This window comes from Aplysia californica, unplaced genomic scaffold (genome assembly GCF_000002075.1).
Source record: "Aplysia californica isolate F4 #8 unplaced genomic scaffold, AplCal3.0 scaffold00485, whole genome shotgun sequence".
Lineage (NCBI taxonomy): Eukaryota > Metazoa > Mollusca > Gastropoda > Aplysiida > Aplysiidae > Aplysia > Aplysia californica.
Window position 1 is genome coordinate 96,082 of NW_004797755.1, and position 7,876 is coordinate 103,957.

The 7,876-nt window shown below is 40.2% G+C and overlaps 1 protein-coding gene across 2 annotated transcripts in view; it reads left to right on the plus strand.

Moving 5' to 3' along the window:
• Positions 1–2,246: 2,246 nt before the first annotated feature.
• The window catches only part of LOC101848308 (sodium- and chloride-dependent GABA transporter 1), a 57,099-nt gene continuing 51,469 nt past the window's right edge, over positions 2,247–7,876 (plus strand). The window contains exon 1 of one of the 2 annotated variants that reach the window (XM_005105671.3): positions 2,247–2,478. The gene's annotated coding sequence lies outside the window, so the exon portion shown is untranslated. Of the gene's footprint in view, positions 2,479–2,538; positions 2,816–7,876 lie in introns of those variants that run through there. The other variant, XM_005105672.3, reaches the window with a different exon arrangement.

The following is a 7,876-nucleotide window of genomic DNA, read 5'->3' on the forward strand; positions in this document are numbered from 1 at the left end:
CCTCAATCAGCTGGCGAGAGAGACATTTCAGGATATCGACCCTATCTGGTTGAACCGTATTGTCAACTAAGGTGGCCTCACCAGCCAATCTGGCTTTTTCATTTCCCTTAACACCTGCATGGCCAGGACAGAAAATCCATGTGAGTGATTGTATAGGCGTTGGTTCGATAGCTTGAATCCATTCTGTTCTCAGGAAATCTTTTTCGATCCTTCTGAGGGTACACATGGAATCAGTGACAAGAACAGCATGGGTTGTTGGGGGGCGATCTTGGGTAATCCAATCAAGTACTTTTGTGATGGCTTCAATATATTCCATTCGCATACTTGATGTAGCCCTGCTGCAGGCTCCAGATGCACTGTGTATGATTTTATTGTTGGCGAATGCAACAAATCCCCATCCATTTCTCGGGCTATCTCTTTTTACTGAATCATCTGTATAAATTTTTTATAGGATCCCCTGCTTTTGAGTTTGTGTCAACAATCTCGTTGATGGCAGCCGCAACATTTCTTCTGTCTCTGCCCATGCTTATTTAGACCTTGGTGAGGTCCCTGTATTCTCCGGCCACCTGTTCCCATTCTTCGCCTAGTGGTAGGCTCTCAGGTACACAGATTGTTCTCAGGGAATCCTCTGCTTCCGCCATCCAAGATTTTTCATCTCTTGATTCTGACTCTCCTGTTGTCATGAAGTGCTTTGTGAAGTGGATGATCCTTCTTGCCCATTACACCGAGATACATCTTTGCCTGAGCTATCCTATGGCGTACTCTGATGCCACTTAAACCGAGCAAGTAGCGCATGCACAATATTGGAGTGTCCTTGGTGCAGCCCAGCACTGCTCTCATTGCCTCATTCTGCACTCGATCCAGCTTTGCGATCTGTGTGTCGGACAGCGTGAGACAGGCCAATCCGTAATCAATGACAGACAGGACGACCAGCTGCAACATCAGGAAGAGCACTCTTTGCGGAATCAGAGCGGCCGCCATGGTCTTGATTGCACCAACACCTCGTTTGAATGAACCCCCCCCCCCCACCTCCCGGGGCGGTGCCACTGACAGAAGTGTCTTTAGGCCATTCCCAAAGGGGGGGGGGGGGATTTCTCGTTCATGCACAGTAGAATTGTAAATGGGCTGATTCATCAGTGTCACACTCATAACTGTGCCTGGTCTACAACAGGGAACTGCTGCTTTTTCTTTCTTAATCCTTACTGTCGTCATTTTCCTCTACTTCCTATGTTTGTCACACTCTTGTGACCCACTATTTCTGGGGTGCCTTGATATTTCAAACAGACTTTGTGCTGTTGAAGTCTGATTCCCTGTATGGACTTCTCTGTTGACATCTACCCCTTGGCGCTCATATGACCTTATGCCGTTGCGAGTGTCGTAAAACCTCTACTAAAACTTTTAAAAAACTAAAAGAATGAAAACACTTGATAGTGATAGACAGCAGTTCTGTGCGAGTTTGCAAAGTTTGGAGAGAGGGGATGGAGGATATCTCTATTCTCTGCCCGTACTAGAACTAGAAGCTTTCATTCATTTGAATAATGACACTTGTTTAGAGACACAGATATGCCTTATACTATTATACTCACATAATATGATCTCAAACTCACTCATTCTTCTCTACTTCTCTATCTCCCTCTCTCTCTCTCCTACTCTAGATCTGATCTCTCTCTCTTTTTTTCTCTCTGTCTCTCTCTCTTTTTCTCTCTCTCTCTTTCTCTCACGCGCGCACGGGCGCGCACGCACACGCACGCACGCACGCGCACACACACACACACACACACACACACACACACACACACACACACACACACACACACACACATCTTTTAAATAATTGTTCATTCCAATACTTTTGACTTTTGCCATTGTCATTAATATTTTTATTTGTTTTTGAACCCGGTTGAAAAAATTGGTTACACTTTTCGTGGGAGAGAGAGAGAGAGAGAGAGAGAGAGAGAGAGAGAGAGAGAGAGAGAGAGAGAGAGAGAGAGAGAGAGAGAGAGAAAGAGAGAGAGAGAGAGAGGAGAGAAAGAGAGAGAGAGAGAGAGAGAGAGAGAGAGAGAGAGAGAGAGAGGCGAATAACCTACTTTTATTTTGTCGAAGACACCCGAAGACAAAAACCATCTTTGGACATTTTGGAGCAAAATAAATTGGGTAACAATGAGCAATTAAAATATAAACCTTGTGCCAGCTACCAAGGGAAATCACTCTATTAATACATTAAACTTCCCCTTGTTTATGTTGGTGACCGATCGATATTTTGGTTTTAGCATGGCGAGTGAGAATTTGGCATCGTCGAAATCATTTAGACCTAGATTCTAGATCCTTTGTATGAACTTAATTTTTTACCCATTCAAATTAATTATAGCCTCAGTAAAGGGCACATTTTTTCTTGTAGTTTTGAAGTAAAGGGGCCTTTCCTGAATACTTATGCATTTCCCTTGATCCAGTTGACGCACATAACATTTCAAGAGAAAGGTGAGTAGCCGCCTTTTTCATTTTTATTTCACTGATGTCATATATAATCTATATGTAATAAATGAGTTACTATGTGTCATGCGGTTGGTCGGTGCTGTTCCTATGATTCTGAGCCCCCAATCTGTGTTGAAATTGCTGTGTCAAAACCTTTCTTTTGGAACCCAGCCAGACGAAAGATTTGCGTCACTAGTCACTCTCTGTAATGTTGTTGTTGGCTCGCGCTGTTTAGAGGATTTTATTTGGACTTTGGACTTGTGAATGTGTCCTCGTCTCATGTCAACTGTATAACAAGTTCAGAGCTATTTTTCGATTGCTAGAGTTCCTTTGCCCGAGTAAGGTATGTATATATCCTTCTGTTTCTATTAATTGCAGACATAAAACCTTACTCTAGATAGTCACAGCAATTCTCAAACTTTTTAAGTCTACTTCTTTACACTGACAGTTTTCTGAGGTCTAGAATCTTGAATGTTTTTATCTAGATTCTAGAGTCTAGATCTAGAGATCTATTATAACAGATTTCTCACTGTGCTTGAATAAAATACCTTTCTGGACCAAGAGTTGTATTTGTATCAAATTGCACGACTCTTCTGATTTAAAAATTAATCAAAGGCTTGCCCATGCCAGTGCCATATAATTTAATAAAATTAGTAAACTTCAATTTTCTTTATATACTCTCTTTTATTGATCGTAAGGCATGATCCTGTGAGGCTTTCGACCGTATGGATTTTGTCTTTTTATGTATTTCGTGGATGTGTATAATAAATATAACGAAGTGACTATTTCTCCGAACGTTCGGAGAAATAGTGCCGATCTTTATTTCTCCGAACGGTTTTCGGCTTCCGGTCTCGTGATTTTTTGCCTATATATATATCTATTTATTGCGAGAGTTCGGCGCCAACTTTCATTCTGCCTCTGGTCTGGGAAGGAACACGTACCGCATGGCAAGCCCGCCTACAGACAACCTTCAGTAACACCCACCACACACACACCACCATCATGCACATGTACACACACTAACTAAACATAACTAGTGGGCAACTTTTGAACGTATGACGAGCTGAACTGTGGATGGAGAGACAGTGTGAGTGAAAGAGCGGGTGAACGGAAGAATGTGCGAGTGTATCCACAGGCGACAGCAACTACAAGACGACGACACTGACCACCCCTGGCCTGGTCCACAGCTCACGAACAAAAGGAATGCAGCTCAGGCGGTGTTTTGCCTATATTATTGTCCATGGTTCGCAGGGAACAAGTGAGATTTTCTTTGTGTGTGCCTGGAGGGATGGGGTGGGGTATGAAAGTCATGCGGACGGGGATGAGCCGCGGGAGAGAACACGGGAATTGAATGAAAGAGTGAAACTGAAAGAGACGAAGGACTCATGAGTCCTGGAGTGAATGGATCCTGTGTTTCTATTTTTGTATACTTTGAACTGTTACTGAATAAAGGCTGAAATAAAGCCCGAAAAACAAACAAACACACACACACACTCCTCACTCTCCACTTACTACCACACACAGACACACTCAAACACTCACACATACATACATACACACACACACACACACACACACACACACAGGAGCAAATTTTTGGGTCTATATCTATTTCAATTTTCAACAGCTAGTCTAGATGAGATTTTTAGATGAGTGTAAAAACGTGAAAAAGAAAGGTTTCACAACAGAAAGAAATCAAAATTAGAACAGCCCATAAACAACAACAAACATTAACAAATAAGGGCGTGTGTCCACCTGTCCGAAGAAGATTGGCAGTTTTAACCCTAAATGTGCGTAATTAAAAAAAAAAGTACAGGATATTACATGTAAATTATGGAATCACACACATTAAGGGGCTTGCCAGTGTCAGTACATTGGTCGCAGCAGTGACAAACGCAGATGCCAGTTCTATGTGTCGTTATCAATAACCCTCCGTAGATCTAGATCTAGACAGCACACGAGTGAACACAACACATTACGTTTAAAAGCAGCACCTTTCATAGGCAACACGTCATATCTATAGCGAAAAACTGTTTGGAATTGTAGCATTTCTTTATATAAATATTTACGGCGGACATTTTTTGGACCGATTGAACCATATTGTATACGAACAGTCTTTGGTAGGCCCATACTATAATTATAGATCTCTATATAATATCCGAAATTTGGGGGAAAGGATGATATTTCAGAGTGTTCGGAGAAATAGTGCCCAGCTTTATTTTCCCGAACGTTCGGAGAAATAGTGCCCAGCTTTATTTTCCCGAACGTTCGGAGAAATAGTGCCGGCCTAAATATAATTATCTGGCTAGGAGAGTAACCAGCTACAATTAGTATTAGATTAGGCCTATTATTATACTGTAATTGTACAGTAGATGCTACTCAAGGTGAGTGCAAGTGTGAAGGACAGATTATTTTTTTACTCTATGATATCTCATTGAAATATATATATAATAGCTCACGAAAGACTTAATTACCTTAAAAGGATTTATCGCCTGATTCCACCATCATATATTGTATCGTTTATGATTTTCACATATTTATTCTTGTAAACAAAATCTATTGTAAAAAAAAATACTCTTCTCTGAGAATGCTGACCCGTATGGTGGCCTGACACTCTCATTTTGTTTGCGACTATTTCCCTTCTGTATATATTTGTTTTCTTAAAAGAATCAGGGATGTTGTCTTTCTATCAACAAGCTATGTTTTCCAGACTATAAAAAGTTCAATTCCTGTAAACTACATGATATGTATTATAATATTACTGCGTCCTCAGCTGATGTGCTTACAGTATGATATAATTACTTTTCCATGTTTTTTTCCCATATATGCCTCGGCCTGTTTTGTCTGATGACACAATTTTTTTGGTTAAATCTCATCTTATATATATTGTGCTTTAATTTAACTCTCAATGAGTTTGTAAGTGATATTTTTGTTGCTCATTACCATCCCTCTTTTCTATACCCTCAAGTGCACCAATAGACTCACAAACCTTTGTGTTTATACTAGTATAGACACTCACATATACTCGCAGATATGTGTGTACTTACAGACTCACATTTACACACACACGCTCATACACACACACACACACACACACACACACACACACACACACTCACACACACACACACACACAGTGACACATGCATAGAAACACAGATATATGTGAGGCAGCGCAGTGAAATCAGATGCTCGTCAAAGTACAGAAATCGGAGAAACAGGCATTTTTCCGCCATTCTGGAAATTTTTGTCGAATTTTTATTTTTTGCTCAGCCTCTTTAATGTCGTTATAAAATCACGTTTTTATGTGAATTTTACTGAAAAACATTTATTAATTGCACAAAACGTCAATTTTTCTATTTTCAAGGACTCTAGCTATTGGAATTACCGAAATTTGGCGGCCATTTTCTTACTAATTTCACCTCTGAAACCAAGCGATCTCACTCCCTTCAATCGCTAATATCTTTTAAATTCTGTTCAAGATAGATGGATATTTATTTAATTAGAAGAAAGGCAAATAAATCAGCTTTTAGATGATACCAATAACTTCACATGCCCAAATACTAACGAGCGCCTGATTCCACCGTGTCATGACATATATATATATGATCTCGAATACACTCTTTCTTCTCTCTCTCTCTGTGTTTGTCTGTCTGTCTGTCTGTGTGTGTGTCTGTCTGTCTGTCTGTCTGTCTGTCTGTCTGTCTGTCTGTCTGTCTGTCTGTCTGTCTGTCTCTCTCTCTCTCTCTCTCTCTCTCTCTCTCTCTCTCTCTCTCTCTCTCTCTCTGAACTCTCTCTCTCTCTATCTTTCTCTAACTCTTTCTCTCAGGCACACACCTCTTTAAAATAATTGTAAAAATAGACATAAATAGTAAATAGGCTGCTTGGAAGAAAAATTTCATGCACAACTAATTTAAGATTCAAACAGAGCATACTAGTTGTTATGACAATGGAACTGGCAAGCCAATCAAGGGGAGCAAATCCTGTAAAACACATTCTCGGACAAGAGACTTTATTATTCCCCTTCAGATCTTTTAAAACAACTTCAGCATACCAAGAACAGGCTTTCATTTTTCCTACTTTGTCACGGAAACCAGAGTTCAATCTTCATTTTATTTACACGATTCTCTTCTCCTTAAAAGGGAATGTTTGTAATTTGACTTTTAGCATCCTCTGGCCCTAGTGATATTGCTTGCAGTCCATGGTCAAGTTATATTATTATATTATAGTAGTAGTCTACAGTGTCTTAGACGGCCACCTATTGTCGAGGAGAGAATAGGTAGTCAAAGAGACGTGGATGTCTCACACAGTGTCATTATGATGTTAAAAAAACACGCAAGGGAGGAAAGGGAAATGGCCGTTTTTACTGATGATTGTTATATATATCATGCAAGTGGCCATTAGAGAAGGTTTGACGGTATATATGAGATATTCAAGATTTTGATCATACATATCATACATGAACAAGAAATTAGCAGTGTGTTGTAACAATTTGAAAAGTATATTCTTAAACGGCTTATTTTCTTTTCAGCAATCAAAAAAAAAAAAGAAAAGAAAAAAGAAAAAATCTTTGTGTCTAGTATTTCCCAGCCCCCTGTTTAAACCTCTGATCTTCCGATCGTCACCATTGTTTTTGGTTGGGTTCCACTTTGACCTCCACTTTCCTGTGTTGTGACATAGCATGTGGGTCCCTCTCGTTCATTGCTCAGACTGGTGGCCAGAAAATCAAAACAAAACCTTAAACTTTTTTTTACTCTGCCTTGCCTCCTTGATATGATATGGTTGAAGGGTGCCACTCACTGGTCGTTCTTTTCTTTTCTTCTGATGCCTCTGTCTTTCGTACTATTCTCTGCATTGAGTGACCATTATTGCGTCGATGTACTTCGGTTTACTCAAATTTAACTCTAAATTTTAGGGTGAAAAAAGTCTAAGAATAGAGCCAATGAAAAGCATAAGAAAACAGCAACAATAACAAAGCAGCAATAAACAAACAAGCAGTACACGCTAAGAAGTGCTGCCCTTGTCACAAAATGTCTGATGCAGTGTGGAGGGCTGCTTTGAGGGTAGCTTTAGTTATTGGTTTTGTATCTTTGTGCTTGTCCTAATATTTCTTCGGGAGGCATTTTTTTTTCTCCCAAAGGAGAGGTGTCAATTTTCTGACAAATCCGGATGAAATTGTTCTTTTTCTGCCCGACTTTGGGTCGATCGTCACGGAAGTAGTATCCATACGAGATGACGTATTATATTTTGCGCGATATGATCGGTACATTTTGAGTCCCCGCTAGGGCGTTTTCACGGGTCCAAAAAGTTAAAATGAAATTTTGTTCAGAGCCAGTTGCTTCTTCTGTTTTCTAATCGTCGTACCTTCTCTGTGGGGCGAGTCTCTCTCTCTCTCTCCCTCTCC